The 21,595-nt window shown below is 38.5% G+C and overlaps 1 pseudogene; it reads right to left on the bottom strand.

Annotated features, from left to right (window-relative positions):
• Positions 1 to 9,665: 9,665 nt before the first annotated feature.
• On the bottom strand, positions 9,666 to 19,066 carry LOC126625496 (protein LURP-one-related 11-like; annotated as a pseudogene).
• Positions 19,067 to 21,595: the final 2,529 nt, after the last annotated feature.

The raw sequence follows: 21,595 nt of genomic DNA, 5'->3' as shown, positions 1-21,595 counted from the left end.
TTAGAACCTAAAATGATTGTTCACCAATACACTCTTGTAGTGAGTAACTAATGGATGATGGAAATAATTAATTGGATTAATTAAGTTTTGTGATTAATTAGAATGTCTAAAGAAATCATAAAAGCGATAAAAGATAGTTTTGGGCTTAAAGAAAAGTTCGGGTCTAATTGGGCCCATTGGGCCTAAACCCATTGGGCTTTTATTCAAGCATAGGATGACTTGAAATAATAAAAGCCCAAAGCCCAAACAACACTAAAGGGGCCGGCCAAAGGAGGGAGAGAGAGTCAAATGTTGACTTGTTTCTTTTTGGTTATAAAAGGAACTTTATAGCACAAAGTTTCATAAGGGTTTTTGAAGTGTTAAAACAACAAAAGAGAAAAATAAAATATCTCTCTCAACACTCAAAGGGCCGGCCACCAAAGGGGGGTTTAGCTAATCATCTTCTCACCCTTTCGGTTATTCCTTCATCCTTCTCACTACTCTAGTGGGTGAGGATCTTTAAAGGTCTTCAACTTTGGAGACTTAAGGAGAACCAAGGAGCACTCATTCTAACAAAGTGAAGGAGGCAAGGAGGGAGGCTAGGCTCAAGGAGTTCCAACAACAAAGGGCTTGGAGGTGGTCCATCCTTGGTCTAAAGTCGAGATCAAGAGGTATAAAACTACTCCTACACTTTGTTCTTCAATAAATTGTTTTTGATGCATCTTACATAAACCTATGCATCTTGAAGAGGATTTGCATGACTATAGCTTTGATATTGTTTGATAACATGCTTCCGTTGCTTTCGTATATAAATGTTGAATTGTATATGCATGCTAGTCACTAGAAATCCCATATGAAATCTCACAATTTTCCCTTCATGCAGGGCATTGTACTCATCCTTCATAGCAGATCTACAATGAGCCTGTTTGGAAGCCTGAAGATAAGTATTAGGGATAAAATCAATAGATGCAGGTAAATGATGCTTGGTAACTGAGTAGGCTTTTGGTTTAGAGATTCTAGCCTTGGATCTAGTGATCATGCGATGTATATTGGGAGCTGTAGGTGTAGTACATTGCTGGTTTAGAGATTCTAGCCTTGTGAACCTGAAGATGTAGTACATTGCTAGTGGTAGGATAAGCAACATGTGCTTAAGGAGAAATGGGTATAGTAAAGTGTAAATTGACCTTGGGATTCACTATTGAAAAACCATTAGTAGAACTTGGTGTAGCAATTGATATAGAATGAAATGGAAAATTGGTTTAATCAAATAGCACATGCCTTGATATGTATAGTCTTTGGGTAACTGGATCAAGACAACAATACCCCTTGTGTTGAAGACTATACCCTAAAAAGACACACTGTTTACTTTTGTTGTCCAACTTGGATGAAGTGTATGGCTTGAGCCAAGGAAAGCATCCACAACCAAAAGTTTTAAGTTGAGAATAATCTGGAAGGGTACCAAAAAGAAGTTCCCAAGGGGATTGCAGTAAGCCACCAAAAGGAAGCCAAATAATCAAATAAGCTGCAGTCTAAAATGCTTCAACAAAAAAAAATGAGGAACTTTAGATGCAACCAATAGTGTTCGCACAATTTCAACCAAGTGACGGTGTTTCCTTTCAACACATCCATTTTGCTTCGGAGTGTGAGGGTAGCTGTACTATGAAGTTTAAGAAAATTTTGAAATTGATGACTAGTAAACTCACCCCCTGAATCAGATCGAACCATCTTGATTTTACTGTCAAGAGTATTTTCTACATAGGACTTGTACTCCACAAATGTTGAAAATACAGAAGACTTTGACTTTAAGGGAAAATACCAGCTATACTTGTTGTAATCATCAACAATAAGAAAATAATATCTATAACCACTCACTGAAACAATGGGAGATGATCCCCAAACATCACAGTGCAACAATTCAAGACTTCTAGTAGACACAGATCTAGGAACACCAAATGGAAGCTTGTGATTCTTTGCTAAAGCACAATCATTGCAAAAGAAGTCCAGAGAGGATTTTCCTTGTACAACAACTTTATTTGTTGACAAACCTTTACGAAATATAATAGAAGAGGGATGACCAAGCTAGCTGGGCTAGATTTTAACATTGGCAGAAGTACTTACTCGTGTAACATGTGTGGAAGGAGTAGCTTTGTAGAGAGTAGGTGAACTGTGAAAAGGAAAGAAACCATCTTTAACTTGTCCTCACAAAAGTGTCCTCCACGTAAAACGATCCTTGATAGAAGATCCATGAATATCAAGAGTTATGAACAATCATTATCTTTCATAAATTGATAGGTAGAAAGTAGACTATGCTACATTTGAGGCACATTAAGAACATTTTGCAATTTAAAAGAATGAGTAGGAGTATGCAAAACAGATGTGCCAACATGATATATAGACAAACCTTTACCATCTCCAATGTACACCTTGTCTTCACCATTATAGGGAGTAGGTGATTGGATATTAGAGATATCATTGGTGATGTGAGAGGTAGCACTCGAGTCAATAAGCCAAGAATGGGAAGGCTTAGCAGTGTAATGAGCACACATGGCAGCAAGTTTAGCTGAAGGAACCTTGCTTAAGATCTCTGGATTCATTCGATCGAAACAGTCAATAGCTTGTTGACTATAAGATCCACAAATTTGACACAGAGATTTGTAACCAGAAGAGGATGCAGTACGATTGAATTCAGAATTATGAGTGCCACAATTGTAACCAAAGTTATGATTGCCACAATTTGAACCCTGAAAACCACGATTAAGACCATGATTATGTCTTCCTCGGTTAAAATTATACTAGAAAGAATTTTAAAGTGGTTGAGTTTCATGATTCTGAGCAGCAAGAGCTTGTGGTGGTGTGGGAAGGAGTGGCAGTGAGGCTTGTACAGAGAACCCCTGAAAGGCTCAGATGAGGAAGTCTTATTGCAACGCGACATGGATAGTTCTTTAGTAAGAAATAAGCCATGTAATTCATCTAAGGAAGTGGATGAAAGGCGAAGTAGTATGGAATCAGTGAATGATTCAAATTCATCAGGAAGACCAGCAAGAGTTGCTGCAATGAGATTGTGATAAGTGATAGAGGCTCCAGTAGCAGTAAGGGAATCAGAGATCTCTTTGATTTGCTGAAGATAATTAGACATTGACTGAGAACCTTTCTAAATGTTTTGAAGTCAGGACCACAATTAATGAAAATGGGCATCTGAGACACCACCAAATCGCTTCTTAAGTTTAAGCCAGAGATCACGAGCAGAAGAGACACCAACAGTGAACAGAATGACTTCCTCAAAGAGAGTCGAGTTGAACCTGATGAGCAGATTTTGATCCTTTTCATACTAATGCTTGACGGCTGGATTTAACGAGCGATAAGGAAGAAACGGTGATGGGCAGGGCTCAGTGCCATTAACCATACCAAGAAGCTTGTAACGACGAAGAATCAGTGTAAATAACACTCGCCATGGCAGGTAATTGGACCACCAGAGTTTCATCGGAACCATATGGCCGATATTCTGGATTGTGAGAGAAGTATACGACTTAGAAAGATTGGGATTGGAAGAAGAAAAATAAGGGTTTGGAGAATGCATCGACTTAATCGGCGAAAAAGAATTAGACAGAGACGCCATCAAGATTCAAGATTAACAAGTCGAAAATCCGAATTTGAGAACACAATTGCTCAATCAACATATCAGAGAAGAAGATCAGAGAAGAACGAAAGATCAGAGAAGAAGGATGCAGCAGGATCGGAGAGGCCTTGAGGTGGTTGGTGATGGTACCATGTAGAATTCTAAGTACACATAGTTTCTAAATATGCTTTAATTGTATTGAATAAATTTTAGATTACACTAATGCTGCAGTATATATAGGAAATGCGCCAATTACATTTATACCCTTGACTACTCTATCAATTTACACAAGAATGATAACAAACATTATAACAAACATCTAACTAACTTTACTTGACTCTTTAGATGCATCTTTCAATACGCTTTATGTTTAGGGTCCTTAAGGTACCGTTTGGTATGCAGACGGGACGGGAAGGAACATGATGGAACAGATTATGTAAATATTGAAAAAGATAAGGAGAAATTTTGTCATAAAATGTTATAAATTTGTGTTCCACAGATGTGGAACGGGTCATTCCAGGGGGAAGAGGTGGAACGAAAAATCAGCCAAATTTCGTCCCGTTCCGTAGGACAGAACGGCTCGTCCCGTTCCGTCCCGTCCCATCCCATGTACCAAACGGTACCTAATGGATTGTAGTGTGTCCACTTTTGTAGCCTTTTGTGGAAGACAAGAAATGTGTAGTGAGATTCCTTTCCAGAAACTATTGAAAAGAATATGTCATCGGCATCTCTAAGCTTTTCCTACATCGGCTCATATAAATTTTGGCTCCATGTCGGCTCCACATAATCTTTCATCATTTGCTATAAAAATTAAGTGAAAATACATTAGTTACGAGCCTATGAGTTTGAAATATGTTCTTAATTTCTAGTAATTGTATTATATATACTTAGTTTTGTACATTTAAACACTGCAACACATTGTCTAATTTTTTATCCAGTCTTTTCTTTGGATTCGGACACTGCAATGCAGTGTCTAATTCTTAGTTCTATTTTTTCTTTGGATTCTAACACTACAACATAGTGTCTAGTTCCTGATTTTGTAAAAATTAAGGTAGATTAGGATACTTACCCAAGTATAGGTTGACATGAATTGTGGTGTTTGTAACTTCTCTTTACTGAGTTTTTCCTCCTCCATTTCAATATAGACTTCAACAACCTTTTGCACAACATCAACTTTAGGACCTTCTGGAGTTGTGCTTGCTTTCTTCTGAACATTTGCTTCATTTTGCCAAGTTAAAACATCCATAGGATCGGTAAACTCTGCTGCAGTGTCCATACTACTGGCGGGATGATCCTCTTGGTATTTTTCGAGCATTTGGTTGTTAGTGTTGAGATTTGATGTCCCTAATGGCATTACAGTGATCTTGGCTTCCAACTCTTTTATTCTCTTCTTCAACTGCTCATTTTCTTGTTTGAACATACGATTCTCAACTTGTAACGCCACATACAATTCTTCAACTTGCTTGTTCATCATTTCCACGTGTTCTTCCATTATTTTTGTCCTCCGATCTGTTTGTTGAACATCTTCTTGTTGTTCCTGTTAACATTCATCATAAAATTCAAATGTTAATAATTGAAAACTGCAATGTATTTAAAACTTAACATAAAAATTAAAAACTTCATTGCAGCTACTATTTACTTACATTTTCATCCTTGCTACCTTCATCCTCGTCACCCTCCTCATTCTCATCACCCTGATCCTCCTCACCATCATTATTCATTGCACTAGCTAAATTTTCATCCCTAACATCATCATGATTTCCATAATCATAATCTTCCACATCATCACAATCATCAATCTCACTTTGTGCTTTGAAAAATGGTTGCGCCATGAAAGTTATTGTGTTATAATATGTATGATAAAAAAGTAAAACATGCGTATAATGCTATAAGTATGTTTATACCTCAATATTTTGAACATTCCCAATTGGTTAAACTTGGTGTGCAGCTCTTGAAGGCTTTATTTTGTCATTATTGGTGTGGAGTTCTCAGTCCCAATCATTGATTGTATAAGAGTAGTTCTCTCATAAAACAGAAACTGCATAAAAAAAAAATTAATGAAATACATGTTAGGTTATAAGCTAATTTTTATACTATTAAAACATCAATACAAAAAAAAAAAAATTGTTGGACTCACTGGAAGTATAATAATGCAACCACCGATTTATCCCACTGGTTTATTTTTAGTTTCTTTCGCCTTAGCATGTTCAACCAATGTAGTGTTAATTTAGCTGCAAACAAATTGAGCCCATGAATATTTAGATAACTCCTCTAACTTCTTGCAATACTCCGCAATTTTCAAGTTTAGCGTGCTGGCAGAGTTGCTAAAAAGCATTGTGAGGCATAACTCAAGAAGGATTAACAATGCCACTTCCTTGTCATAGTCAACAACTTCAGACTCTTCTTTACCCATTTCTTTTCCTTTTGCTTGATTTGAATTCTGTTGAGGTGGATTTGTAGCCCATGTAATTGTTTTTCAAAGTGCTTTATCAAGTCTCACTTTCGATATTTTCCATTTACCAAAATACCTTTGTTGGAAAGTTGAGTTATACCTTGGCCCCATCATTTTAGGCATATTTCCTTCATTTGGTAGCCTAAAACCCTCAATCACTGATTTGGAGGTTATTTTAATACTTTGTTTCCCAAAGTTGAATGACTTGGTTTGATGGTTGAAAACTTTCACCATTTAATTCAAGTTGAGGTCTGACTTGACTATGTCATCCTTGCTCATACGTCCCTTGTAGAATTGCTTTATTAAGGGCCAAAATGGAGTTTTCTTTAGCAAGTCAATTTGCTTACTATTGAGGATGCCTTTCACCTCTTGAACAATCGTGTTGAAGGCAGTCATGTTGCACCTAAACTGTGCATGGTCTGGGTGCTTAACTTTTTGATCATATGCCTTTCTATTTCCTTGCCCTTTTGCTTTCATTTTTGAAGTACTACCTTTCGCTTGTTTATGTATCCCTTTAACTTTTTTTGGGGACATATTTCAACTATGAAAGAAAGAAAAAATATAAAGTTTGTGTTAGCAATATTAATACTATATGTCTGAATCCATTGACGTAAAAACACAGAACAAGAAATAGATACTGCAACGAAGTGTCTCAATCCATAGAACAAGCAACATACACTGCAACTCCAATGAAGTGTCTGAATCCACAGAACAAGAAACAGACACTGCGTTGCAGTCTTTGAATCCACAAACCTATTTGAATCTCAATGCATAATCACATAACAGGAAACAGACACTGCAACGAAGTGTCTAAACCCACAAACCTATTTGAATCTCAATGCACAATCACAGAGCCAACAAATAAACATACACAGAGCTAACAAATGTGTCGAAACATACTAAATTTGTTATATGCCTAAACCAATTTTAACATCCAAACAAGCTCAAATTCAAAACCAAAAGGTATAGTGTGCAAAATTACACCAAATTTCTCAAAAAACACAACTCAAGTAACCTAAAACGTAGGAATTGAAGAACAAGAAGAAAATAGGAAGAAACAAATTACCTCAATTGTAATTTCTTAGTCGCAAGTGCAAATTGAAGCAGCGCAAATGCAATTGTCAGAATCGTTCGTCAGATGATGAAGGTGGTGGGAGACGATGGAAGTTGAAGGTGTTATGAGGCCGAAAAATGGAGGTTGAAGGTGGTGGGAGGCGGGGGAGGCCGAAAAATGGAGGTTGAAGGTGGTGAGAGGCGAGGAGGTTGAGGTCTGAGAGTTTTATGGCTGCGCGATTTATAATGAGGGAATGTGGAAAGGTTTGGTGTTTTAAATGATAATATCATCATTTGTAATTTTAATTTGATTGAGGTGTTTTAATGTATCTTAAAGTCTCATTGACCTATTTATAATTCCAATAATTGATTGACCTATAGTTAATATCATAATATTTTATTGATTTTTCCCAAAATCACCCTTATATATATAACTTTGGTGCTATATGCGAAGTCATACTTGGCTTTGGATATGGGACCATCACCTTTAGAAGGTACAACAGTTCCGTTTAACTTCAAAATTAAGTTAATCTCACTCTAATGCATAAGAATTGAAACTTAAACATTAAATTTGACTTCATATGCACATAAATTATTATAACTTGCACCGTCATATTTGGAGTTAAATATGACACTCATAAATATTGACTTTTGAAGTAAAGATAGTCTATGCACCCAGATGCATATTTGATCTGTTGGAAATGTGACCTAAAACCAATCATACGATAATACTTTACATACATTTCACATGTTAAACTAAACTAGTTTAATGTAAGGGTAAAAATTATTGTTTACAGTTGTATCATTAAATGTTATATGCTTAAATGATAAGTTCAAGGATTATGTAAATAAGAAAATGTAATCTAAAGAATTCTAGAATTCTCTTCCTCTCTCCTATACATCTCCCTATTTTCCTCCGCCCACACTCTCCCCCCCCAAAGGACTCGCGCATAGGATTCATCAGAGCTTTCCACCCAGCGCCTCCTCTGATTTTCTTGAAAAATGTCGGGATTTTCTCGAAAAATCTTGGGATTTTATGGTGATTTTGCCCCTTTGTTTTGAATTGGGGGGGGGGGGGGATTCGTCCGTAGGTGCTTCTGAGGGTTTTTCATTTTTTATTTTGAATTTTAGGTGTTGAATTTTGAGATTTAGGCAATAGGTGGATTTCAGATATGGGCATGGGTAAGGGAGTAGGAGTTGCTGATGACAAAGGCATGCAAATGATGTTGGAGATGGGATTAGCAATCCCATGTTTTTTGGGGGGTCTCACTAGGACGACTTAGCAAGGCACTTAGTCGGAACAAGTACAACTTAATCTCATTTTAGTCCAGCTCGCACCAAACACAGGATTAGTAGTCTTAGCAAACCAATATGGCCGGTCTAGTGAATCTTAACGAGGGCAAAATAACACGCCCTAAATACCCTTCCATTATTTCACCAATCCATAAAAATAAAAAATAAAAATAAAAATAAAATTTCTCATTTCACTACAAAAATTCAATTTTTCACAATTGAATTTTTTTACATCAAAATGTTCATAAAAGTAAAACAAGATAGATTATACAAAAGCTAATTTCAAAATTGCTACCAAAAAAAATTCAAAGGAATACAAAAGTTTAACATATTATAAAGTTGAGTGTGGGAATTATAGGTCCTTCACCGTTGGAGGAGAAAAAAAAAAAAAACTCATTGACCTCATAAGTATAGATGAATAGTTAAAAATACGGAGCTAAATTTTAGGATTTCTCACTATTGGGTTGCAGATAACCTTCAGACATGAACATGTACATGAGGGAAGCTTCTTCAAAGTAAACAAAAGTGAAGAGTAATGCTAAGGTCTCCAAAAGTGAGACTCTCTGCCACCTTACTGTTTAACGGTACTCTTTAACACTTCACTGTTTAAGGTGAATTCCCATGCTAGCATTTCTCAAGATTTAATAAGACTTGCGGCCGGAAGATAATGGGGAGCTTTCATTGACGCAATGTCTGGGGAGCTGTCAAAATTAATCATGATTTAATCAACTTTTATTAATTTATTTGTCCCTTGAAGTTATCGTAATCACAAGCCTGGTTTTAAGTAAAATTCATTGTTGGCATGTGAAATAGATGGATGTGATGAAATAGTATTATAGAAATATATCAGTACCTCAAGACGCTATGAACCAAGTTAAGATTAGGGTTTTGTACATTTCTTTTCTCGGAAGTTGATGAGATTTATTTACACTGATCGAAGTCACAAGAACGTTAAGTGGATATCCCGACCCTACCATCATTATGGTTTTGCAATGTTACTTGGTTCAACTTTATTTGTGACTTTTTGTCGTATGTGGGACTCTTTCTCCTCTTCGGTAGATAATTAACTAATTGACCAACAAGAATGAGTAATTAATCACCGTGACTGAACGTTAATTAGGAGAAAAGCTAGCTGAATACATATATATGTTGAATTCTCACAGAAACCCAATAACTGGTTATACAAAAGCAGAAACTAACTTGATTTCACTATGATACTCTACTATTTTGTATTTTCTACAACTATATGCATCTGAGACAGCTCTATAAAAATCATATTTGATGTCTAATTAAGCCATAAACAGTAACCAGAGCCATGATGGAGAAGCGATCAATATGAGGCTCCACCACCAAAGTGAGCACAGCATCTCCAAAAACTACTCCTGAACTTGACTGCTTCCTCTTTGCCTCTGACACAACTCCTCCATTGTTGTCTCTTATTATAAAAGCAGATGATGATTTCCCATTTGTTCAGGCAGGAATATCTTCTGTGGGCGTTCCTGGCTCGAGCACACAACTCCCCGTGGAGTTGGTACTTTGGTTGACTGTCGAGTTCTTGCTTTATTCGTCGGGCTGCAAGAAGAGGACAAAGTTAATTCTGAAATGTACCTTTGTAGGGCCTTCGGTATAGGCCGTGAGGCTCGCAGTCAAAACTAACTTAAGTGCTAAGGCGTGCCACTGCCATCTCAATATGGCAGATGTGAAATGAGTGCATTTAAGTCTATTACTTGCGCCCCAAGTTACTCTAACTTCTCATTATCAAAGGATTATCGTGGATGAGTTAAGTCCACATTAGATTCTTTTCTATGCCTTGAGATCAAGGACTTTTGTATATCTTCTATGGTAAAAGGGCAAAAGTCCAGGTCTAATCACGGCATTAAGTGGATCCACTCTTAAGATAGTGAAACCTTTTAATTAAAACCAGATATGAGAGCAAGTTGAACTTTGTATCATTAAAAGACCTAAAATAATTTGAATACATACTAGGGAATTCATTACAACACTAGATTTGTTAAGTAGAAAACAAAATAAAGGGAATCGGGCAAGATTGAACCTTGTCGGGCAAGGCTGGACCTTTCACATTTTCTTTTCTTTGCCACTACAGAGGTCTAAGGGTTTCAAGGGAGAATGGATGACAAATAAAGTTACAAGAGAAATTGATACTACTTGATGAGTAGTAGAGCTAATAAACTAGACAAAAGATGGCTTTTGTGAGGGCTGATCCTGAAAAGGATTGAGGTTGGGGGCTGATTACAGCTTCGTAATCAAATCTGGCTTGGGTAGAGTTTGTGTATTTGTTTGTTTGATTGGTTGAGTGTCCTTGTCTCTGGGCCCTCTCCCTTCTTTTATAGGTGAAATAACCTAACTGCTTATAGCTTGGTTCCTGCCCAAAAGCAACTGAAGGGTAATGACTCACTCATTAGTAATTTACATACTCTGCCAATTAGAAAGTGATGTTGGACTGAGAGTAGGTTGATTTCCATCAAGTGTCACTTCTTTCAAGCCACTAGCATTTGCATTAAATGTGGAATCATCATTTTGCCTTGGGCTGGGCGAATGGGTTCGATGTTGGGCCTTCGGGCAAAACCTCATCCTTGGTTCTTGTTGGGCTTCTCTCCCTGTTAGTCCAAAGTTCAAATATCAACCCAAACAATGCCCCCTTCAATTGTTGTTAAGCCTTGAAGCTTTAGGCGCAAATAATGATGGAATAGTTGCAGCTTGCCTGTACTCGGTATGAGCGCCATTTAATGCAACCGTCACTAACTGAGTTTTTTCCACTAACCTATAAATTTTGTCCATGTTAAATCAACAACTCATTATATGATTTTTTTTAAACGGTTCAAAACCCCTGATTTTCCAGTTTTCCCTAATTTTTTTTTTTTTAGAATTCCTAGAGTTTTCAACAATCTTTCCTACTTTTGGCTTCTTCTTTTGTACCCTTTTGAAAATTTTCTATTTATATTTCCCTCCAAATATTAATCAATGGCCTAAAAAAACTACTTCAAACCGATCTTCATATGAATCTGGTGAGAGTATAGTCACCTTACGCCGTCTGTTTAATGTCCTTCATCATCCTCGGGCAGGTCTACGTTCTGAACTCTTTTTTGAGGAGGAAGGGGTCCACTCATTGGGACCTGCCTGGGTTTCTCAAGTTCCTTCTACAATAGAAGCTAGCATGCCCAAGGCCAATTGGTTCACTCCAAACCCGTTTCTGGCTGAATCGGGCATCTATTCGTCTAAGTGGTCAAATCACCATCGTGGCTTCCATCTAATGAACGATAAAGTTTAGGTTAAATGGATAAATGAGCTCGAACCCATCTTTAAAAAGAAATGGATGAGTAATGGTATCTATGAGCTGATAATGCTTTCAAAGACCATCGTAGTTGCCAAGCTAGAATTATTGACCACTGCTCTTCTTTTCTGGAACTCGGGCACCAACACCTTTGACTTTAGGATGGGTCCCATGTCTCCTACTATCTTGGATATGGCACAGGTTTTTGGTCGAAGACCATCGGGCAAAATTGTGGACGTAACTCATGATTGGGCTCTCCTTCCTCACCCGATTATTGAAAGTTCGAGTACAAGCTCGGGCACATAAGCTCCCTTTCTTTAGTTAGAATACAACTCAACAACTTTTAAAAGTTATGAGATGTCTTTCAAGGGTTTTATCCTTTTTGTGAAGAGCAACTTTGGTGCGGGTTCTTCTAATGCCAAAATAGATAAAGAGCATATGTATTTTCTCTTGTACTAGCTTAACAAGCATGCTTTTCCCAATAAATCCAAGGGGGTAAAGGTCGAATGGATTCCCTTGGTAGAAGCCCTTCACAATTTTAATGATGTAGCCACAGGTCCCTTCTTCCTTTCTCACTTCTATCATCTCCTTTTTGAAATGACTCGGGGTGAACCATTTGAGACCATTCTTAATGGGCCCATCTAGATGATCTAATTATGGTTGCAATGGTACTTCCCAGAGTTTCGAGTAGTTAATTTGGAATTCCCAAAGGGTGTAGCCTTTGCCCGAATTTTAACCGAAGCTTCCCCCCACAAATTATTCAACATTTGCCTGCTTTTATTTTTTCAGAGTCTGCAGGAATCGGGCAGACTTAGAATGGGGAGCATCTATTTTTCACAAATACCCATGGTTTCTCGATCAAGCTTTCCAAGATGCTCTTGTAGATGACGCTAACCCTTTATGCAGAGAGAAGTTCATCAGTTGTATTCAATCGAGAGATTTAGCCTAGAGAGTTCGTAGCGATGTTATGAACGCGAGCTGGAGGTTTGTCATCCCAACTTCTGTAGTAGACAACTGGGCTTTAGGCAAGCTACTCCAATCCCATTTTTTGATTCTATTCATTGTGGTACCTCATACCGCCTCCTATCTCCTCAAGAAGATATTTTTCGAGCTGCCCGTCGTAGCCTTGATGTTATGAGCAAGGTTGCCCAAAAACCTTGGATCCTTAATTTTGAGTGTACTTCGGCTTTTTCTTCTTGGTGGGAGGCGAAATGGATCAAGAAATATGGAGAAGATCTGGAGGAAGCTCATGACAGTCTCTTCAGCCAACTTTCTCTCAAATCTTTTCCTAGCTCAAGTGAACTTGAAAGTTGGAAAGAAATGGTTTCTTGGAAGAATCAGCTTCTTTTGATAGGTACTTTCTGTGTTCTCAATAAAAAAAACTTTATACATCAATGATTTTTTAATTCTTCATTCTTATCATCCCCTGCAGCCCGAAGGACCATAGAAACGATAGACGCCGGGTCGGAAGAAGAATCCGCTGACGGATTGATTCTTTAAGAAGCTGTAAATGAAGCTAGAAGGCTAGAAATTGGAGGAGGTGGGGATACTTTTGACCTTCTTGGAGACTCAGAGGCTGAGGGAGAGCTCAAAATAAGTATTCGGGCCCCTAAACGGTCACGTACAGTTGTGATGGATACCTCTGATTCTAATCTTGAACAACGACTAAAATCTAAGCGGGTAGCCCCAACCAGGAGAAGTACAAGATCTCAGATTTCCAAGTCTTTCAAAGCTATTTCTGCTTAAAAAACCTCTACCGCTATGGTGGATAGGAAAAAACAGAAAGCCCCCAGTAAGTATATTATATCTCCACCTTGCATTCATACCTCACGCTTAAGAATAAATCGATTTGGTCTTTCTTGTAATTAAGACCTTCGATAGCAAAAGGTCTTCTTTGGTTTTAAAGGACGCGCCATTGGATGTAGAAAGGCAGCAAAGGGCTAAAGATCACCAAGATGTGATACTTGAAGAATTAAAGGTATAAATTGCCCTTTCTTTCCTCAGAATTCTTTCCCCTATTTCTCTTTCTAATAACTCTTTTCCCGGGTTATATGTGTCAGGAAATTCAAGCAGAGAATATCTCCTTGCCTGAAGCTTATTCTCCTTTAGACCGATCAAAGCAAGCCCTTTTTTTTCCAAGCACAACCCACCCCTTTGGAGGTGACTCTAATTTCTCAGTTTGACCATTCAACGGGACAGATGATGCATTATATGGAAGATGACAATGATTCGGTAAGTATCTGTTCCTGTCATCTTATGCCCGAAACTCTTTTTTCTGAACTTACTATCCTTCCATATTTTCAGCCTGCCTTGATACAGGAATTTCAGCATGCACCAACTCCTACTTTTGGAGAGCCGATAGTTCTTGAGATTCCTGTAACGTGTGAGGTGACCAATCCTTCTCAGCCTCAAGTTCCTCTATAGGTATATTTTTACTTTGAATCTTCTTGCTTCTCTTTTCTTACAGGTTAGTTACTGGCTTTCACTTATTCTTCTACTCTTGCAGGCTTCTGTTGAGGTCTCGGGTACCATTTCACCTCCACCGATAGGTAGAGATGACCTTTCCCCACGATCACAAGAGATTACTCCCCCTCCTCTTCTTTCTAAAGCTCCGAGTTTATCTCAGGTATATTGATATTTCATATCTTACCATTTCCTGGCTTGAACACTTCTCTCTTATCGTATTTGTCTTGGTTGCAACAGGATCCTGCAGAGGGTTTGGGCAAGTCCCCTCCGTACTTGGTGCGTAAGGGAGATCGTCCCCCGTCTTGAACAGCGAGCCAAGACTACTGCAGCAACTTCTCCTACGTATGCTCTTGCTTTTGAGGACCTTTCCATTCTTCCTTCTAATGTTGCCCCTGCTGTTACAGCTGAAAGTGTTAGAGACATGCCCCTAGCTTCATCCATAACATCCTTGCTCGATCTAGTGAAGAAGTTTGGCCAGATTAAAAACAAACTACAATCTCCTCTAACAATTTCTTAGCTTCCTTCATTTCAGCATGCTCGTAAACTTTTCAAGGATTGGACAAAAAAAAAAGTTTCACAGCTTTTTTTAGTCTTAAGGTTCTTTATGATGCAGAAAAAGCCTTTTTTGAACTTCACCACGCTGAGCTACTGCCCCCAACTCAGTACAAGTCCTTTATGAGTTTCTTTGACAATTTGCGACCATTAAAGGATCAACATCTTAAGGCAGAGCGAGCCTTTAATAGAGTAAATTGCTTTTAAGAAAAGCATATGAAGAGTACAACCGTGCTCCGGTAATTGGTAGAGGAAAGATCAGCAATGGAAGCAAGGATCACAGTGGTTGATTCAAAAATTCAGAGTTTGGAGGAGCAACTGTCATTACTTAAAGCTGAAAAGATGACCCTCACCAACCACCTCTCCCAGAAAGTAGAGGAGATGGAGAAAGCTTCTGAAGAAGTTGAGGATTCCGAGAATCAACTAGTGAATAACAATATGTACTTAGGAGAGCCAGATAGAATCTTTGCTGTTATGCAAACTTACTTCTCTAGAATAGTTGCTCTAGCCGAAGATGTAAAGTTGTTGGATTAAGATTTTTGTACTCTTCTTATGAAATGAAATCTTATTTTAATCCGAATCCCTTTTTATGCATTTTCAATATCAGAAGTTTCTTTCTTTCTTTCTATTTTTTGATCACTTCTTGTTTGATTATGGTTTCTGCTGGGGACACCTCTATTTCGTGTTTACGTTGGTATTGATTTGTACAAACATTTCCCTCTTTATTACAGCTGTTTTGGACTTGTGTAGAGAGCTTCTTCTATAGGCTTTATTCATCCTACCTTCATCTCCCAAGTGGCTTTTTCCTTCTCCTTCCTGGCCCATCTAGGAAAGGATATGTGGCAATCATCATGTTGGTCTGAGGTTTTTCTAATAGTAACTTCCCTTTAACCATGAGATCTTGTATCCAATCTCTAAACTGGACACAATTGGTGATAAAGTGGTTAAAGGTATGGTGCAACTTACAATACTTATTCCCTTTTAGCTCATTGGGTTAAGGTAGTTTTTTAGTATTGTTAGGAACAATCACTCTTGCTCGTACTAGCTCTTCATATATTTTTGCGCTTTGGTTAAGTTAAAGGAATAACTCTGGTACTTCGGAGGTTTCATAAGGATAAACCCTTCATCATTCATTACTACCTTTTGATCTTTGATTGGTTAGACCAATCTCTTTACCATCAAGGGTTTAAATGGAGTGGTCATCTCTGCTGCACAATGTCTATATCTTTTCTAAGATCTCTCCCATGACCATCATTTTCTTCTGGTCTCTCCTTGAACTCTACTTGATGAATGACAGCTTTATTTCGGTAGAAATGTGGTACTTTAGAAGAGTTTTTCAATTGCTGTTCTTCAAGCAACAACTTCTCATATTTGGTAGCAGCGATCACTAACTCTTGCAGTTCATTAAACTGTACATCATAAAACTTCTTTCTCAAGGGTAGCCTTAAGGCTTTCTGAGCAATGGCTATGAGTTGGATATGGTTAATAGGAAACTGGCATCATATCCTCGTCTTTCTGAACCTCATAATGAAATCTTCCGTAGATTCATGCTCATATTGTTTCACTTCGACCAGATCGTTAATGGTCATTTCTAACTCCATCCTGTAAAACTGCTCGTGGAAAGCCATCTCCATTTGTCCCCAGTTGGCGATGGAATTTGGGAGTAACAAAGAGTACCATTGAGATGCTATGCCTACCAATGAATTCCCAAATAACTTTATCTTATAATTGGGATTGTCTTCGAATGCCACACAGTGGTTGGAGAATTTGAATATGTGATCTTTGGAGGACACACTATTGTCCTCTCCACTGAATGTTGGGAATATGGGCATTTTGAAGTTAAGCAGAAAGGGATTATGTTCATCAATGAACTTTGGGTAGGGCTTTTGATAAGCAACTCTAAACAGTGGGCGAGCTTGTGGTTGGGCATTCCTTAGTACCATCCTTCTTAATTCAGCCAACTCACCTCTAAGTTATTGATTGACTGTATTATTAGGTGGAATATGAGGACGTGGTTCCCACTTCGGGCTACGATCATTGCCCGAATTATTGTCTTTCCTTGCCTCGGGCTTCCTCCATTTAGGTTCTCCTCTCTTATCAGTCATTGGTGGCGGTCTATAAGGAGGTGGCTTATCTGCCTTGGCAGGTTCTCTCTTCCCACTGGATTCCCCGATCAACTGGGGCATCCCATATTTTGCTCTTTCTTGCCCGATCTACCCCCTATTGTTTAGTGAAAATAGGGGGTCGGGTAATTTTGTTTCCAGAATTTCTTCCAAAACCGGATGACTCGCTTCAGATTCTTCCTTGTTCTTCCCTTTATCCTTCTTTTCCTCAAGTATAGGAAATAGAGGAATAACTGGCTCCTTCACATGACTGGCTTCATTTATCACTGCCCTAGCTTGATCATTTTCTAGAGTAGGGTATTCCAGATCCAGCCTCATTTGCAAATTTCCTGTTAAGGAATAGAGTCTACTTATGTCTTCCTTTGTCTCTTGGGAGTTTCTCTCAATGCTCTGAGAGCTTCTTTCCATGTTTTGGGAGTTTCTTTCCATGCTTTTTATAACAACCATCATGGTGGCCTGTAGGCCTTCCTTCGTAACTTTTCTTTCTGACTTATCAGAAGAAGTTGGGCTTTCCGTTAAGACGGGTCCTTGCAAGTGTTCAGGGAGATTTGCCATGCTAGATCTTGGTGTGTAATGGGGTGATTTCTGTTTTGCTCCCCACCTGAAGGTTTGTTCCTTCCTTTGCCTTCTTGGCATACAAGATTTTATCCTACCAGGCGTGCCAAAACTATGTTCGGGCATGAATATCTTCTATGGGCATTCCTGGCTCAAGAACACAGCTCCCCGTGGAGTTGGCACTTTGGTTGACTGTCCGGTTCTTGCTTTATTTGTTGGGTTGCAAGAAAAGGACAAAGTTAATTCTGAAAAATGCCTTTGTCGGGCTTTAGGTATAGGCCGTGAGGCTCGTAGTCAAAACTAACTTAAGTGCTAAGGCGTGCCATGCCATCTCAATATGGCAGATGTGAAATGAGTGGATTTAAGTCTATTACTTGCGCCCCAAGTTACTCTAACTTCTCATTATCAAAGGATTGTCATGGATGGGTTAAGTCCATATTAGATTCTTTTCTATGCATTGAGATCAAGGACTTTTGTATATCTTGTATGGTAAAAGGGCAGAAGTCCAGGTCTAATCACGGCATTAAGTGGATCCACTCTTAAGATAGTGAAACCTTTTAATTAAAACCAGATCCAAGAGCAAGCTGAACTTTGTATCATTAAAAGACCTAAAATGATTTGAATACAGACTAGGGAATTCATTACAACATTAGATATGTTAAGTAGAAAACAAAATAAAGGGAATCGGGCAAGATTGAACCTTGTCGGGTAAGGCTGGACCTTTCGCAGTTTCTTTTCTTTGCAACTATAGAGGTCTGAGGGTTTCAAGGGAGAATGGATGACAAATAAATTTACAAGAGAAATTGATACTACTTGATGAGCAGCAGAACTAATAAACTAGACAAAAGATGACTTTTGTGAGGGCTGATCCTGAAAAGGATTGAGGTTGGGGGCTAACTACAGCTTCGTATGCAAATCTGGCTTAGGCAGAGTTTGTGTATTTTTTTGTTTGATTGGTTGAGTGTCCTTGTCTCTGGGCCATCTCTCTCCTTTTATAGGCAAAATAACCTAACTGCTTGGAGCTTGGTTCCTGCCCGAAAACAATTGAAGGGTAATGACTCATCATTTTGGGCTGAGGGTAGGTTGATTTCCATCAAGTGTCACTTCTTTCAAGCTACTAGCCTTTGCCTTAAATGTGGAATCATCATTTTGCCTTGGGCTGGGCGAATGGGTTCGATGATGGGCCTTCGGCCAAAACCTTCTCCTTGGTTCTTGTTGTGCTTCTCTCCCCATTAGTCCAAAGTTCAAATATCAACCCAAACACCATTCAAACCCTCTAACATGTAGCAATTGCTATCAGATCGCATGGTTACTTTATAAGAACAATCTTTATAAATTCCAAGATTTATTCTACAATTTTTTCTCACTTCAAACGTTGGCTTCTTGGCACCAATTTCATTGCTTTGATAGCCATTCCAACTTGGAAAAACGCTCATTTTCTACTCACATATAGAAAAAAGAAGTTTGCCCCGGAGATCCATGAGATAAACTTCGTTGTTGTGTTTGTTATCGTAGTTATCTATGCGATAAACGATTCCGCCATTTTCATCAAAGGCAGTGCACCCATTTCCTTGCATCACAAGTGATTTCAGCCATATAGTAAATGTTTCCCTCTTTGAGGTCGTATAATCACTACCAGAACATGAAGTAGTTGGTGTCATATTTAGAGGATGAACCTTGGCCATTTGAGAGCTGTAAGATGAGAGAAGTTTTTGGTTTGATAATGGAGGAAGAGATGTTTGGTGTTTGATGAGACTACTACACAGTTAAGTTAGTAATTTTTACTCACTCAAAGAGAGAAACTGCTCAGGCAAAGATTTCTCTGGAGAAGGCTCCTCGAACCTCATCACAGCTTTCCAAGGGATTGGCACTTCGCAGGTGTAGTTGGGCTCTTGCTTGTTGAGATGCTACAAGAAGAGGACAAAGTTAGTTCTGAAAGGTGCCTTTGTAGGGTCTTAGGTGCTCGCAATCAAAACTAACTAAGTGCTAGGCATGCCACTGCTATCTTAGTATAGCAAATGTAGAACAAGTGTGATTTAAGTTGATTACTTACGCCCCAAGTTACTCCAACTTCTTGTTATCAAAGGATTATCGTGGATGGGTTAAGTCCACGTTAAGTTCATTTTCTTGCCTTGTAAACAAGGACTTTTAGTTCATAGTCTTGAATGTTCGAATGAAGGGAGTCGATATCCCCTTAAGTCACTTGTTTGGTTCTAGATTATATCTAATGAAAGCATGTTCATTTAAGCGAACCAAATATAGATACAAATTGATTTCTTAAAATAGAAAAATAGGTGGAAATAACTTGAATACATATTGGAGAATGCATTAAGCAATAGATCTACTAATTTAGAAAACAAACAAAGAACTTCGGGCAAGATTTCACCTTGTCTGGCAAGGTTGAACTTCTTGCAATCACTTCTCTTTGAGTTTACAAGAGTTGTATGCTTAAAAAGGGATAGATGGTAAACAAGTTTACACAAGGGATAGCTTTTCTAAAGAACTATCACTAAAAGGACTAAATCTAAGTTCATTTCAGCTTTTGGATGCAAATCTGGCTTGAGAGCAGAGTTTGTATGTTTGTTTATTTGATTGGATGAGTGTCCTTGTCTCTAGGGCCTCTCTTTCCTTTTATAGACAAATTAGTCCAAGTGCTATAACTTTGCTCTTGCCTGAAAATACTTGGAGGGTAGTGAGTCATCAACTTTTTACTTGTAATGCCACTAGAAAATGTTTTTTGGTGGGCAGTAGGTTAGTCCCCATCACTTGTTACTTTAATTATAGCCATGCGGCCTATAGCTTGGTTGAGAGGGCTTCAATTTGCTTATGGGCTCGATGCTGGGCTTCGAGCAAGTCCCCTTTTAATTGGCATCCTTGGGCTTTCCTTCATTTAAGTCAAATGTTCAAATATTACCCAAATAGTGCCCCCTTTAATCACTGTTGAGTCTGCGAATCGAGGCGTTAATAATGATTGAATAGTCGTCGCATGCACTTACTCGGGACTTGCACCATTCCAGACAACCATTTATTTAACACAACCCTTGCACTAACCCACGACTTTAAATGTTAACTAACTGTTCATTATATAAACCTTTTTTAAATTCTCTGGCTAAACACCTTAGTTATTTCAAGCCTTCAATTTTCTAGAACTTCCCAGAATCCTCAGAACTCTCATAATTTCCAAAAATTTCTCTTTGCTTTCTTAATTCTCACTTCTAATCCTGACTTATCTTCCCATCCTCTCCTAAGGTTTCCAATGGCACCTAAAGCTACCAAACTCTTTTATGAAACCCGAGAAGGTATCACCACTATGCGTCGTTTGCTCAACGGCCTTCATTGCCTTTGGGTTGGCCTACAGACCTGTCTTTTCTTCGAGGAGGAAGCCATGCATTCTCTAGGACCTGCATGGACTTCCCAGGTCCCAATTGCAGTGGAAAATAACATGCCCAAGGTAAAGTGGTTCACCATCAATCTTTTATTGGCTAAATCAGGCATCTGAGCTTCCAAATAGTCGAACCACCGTCGTGGTTTTCCTTTAATGAAGGATGAAGGCTGGCCTTAGTGGATCAATGAACTCAAGCTTATCTTCAAGCAAAAATGGATGAATAATAGTATATACGAGCTGATAATGCTGTCGAAGATCACCGTCATTGCCAAGTTCGAGCTGCTAACCACAGCTTTCCTTTTTTTGAACTCGAAGGCATATACTTTTGATTTTAGGATGGGTTATATGTCCCTGACCGTATTTGATATGGCCTAAGTCTTCGGGTTAAGGCCTTCAAGTAGAGTTGTGGATGTCACCTATGACTGGTCTCTCTCTACTCGCCTAACCACAAAGAGTTCGAGCAACTCTGCTCCCTTGCTTCAAATGGAGTATAACTTTTCAACCTTTAAGAGCTACGTGATCTCATTTACAGGCTTCATTCTATTTGCTAAGAAGAGTTTTGGCCCAACCTTCTCCGCTACCAATAGAGATCAAAAGCACATGTACTTTTTGTTGTACTGGCTTAACAAGCACGTTTTCCCCAATAAATCTAAGGGAGTGAACGTCAAATGGATCCTTCTAGTGAAAGCTCTGCACAATTTTGATAACATAGTAACTTGCCATTTCTTTCTTTCTTATCTCTACCATCTTCTCTTCGAGATGACTCGAGGAGAACCATTTGAAATGGTACTTCCCCGAGCTTCGGGCACCTAATCTCGAATTTCCAGAA

Source organism: Malus sylvestris, chromosome 6 (assembly GCF_916048215.2).
Source record: "Malus sylvestris chromosome 6, drMalSylv7.2, whole genome shotgun sequence".
Classification (NCBI taxonomy): domain Eukaryota; kingdom Viridiplantae; phylum Streptophyta; class Magnoliopsida; order Rosales; family Rosaceae; genus Malus; species Malus sylvestris.
Note: the sequence above shows the minus strand (reverse complement) of the source record. Positions and strands in the feature narration are given on the sequence as shown.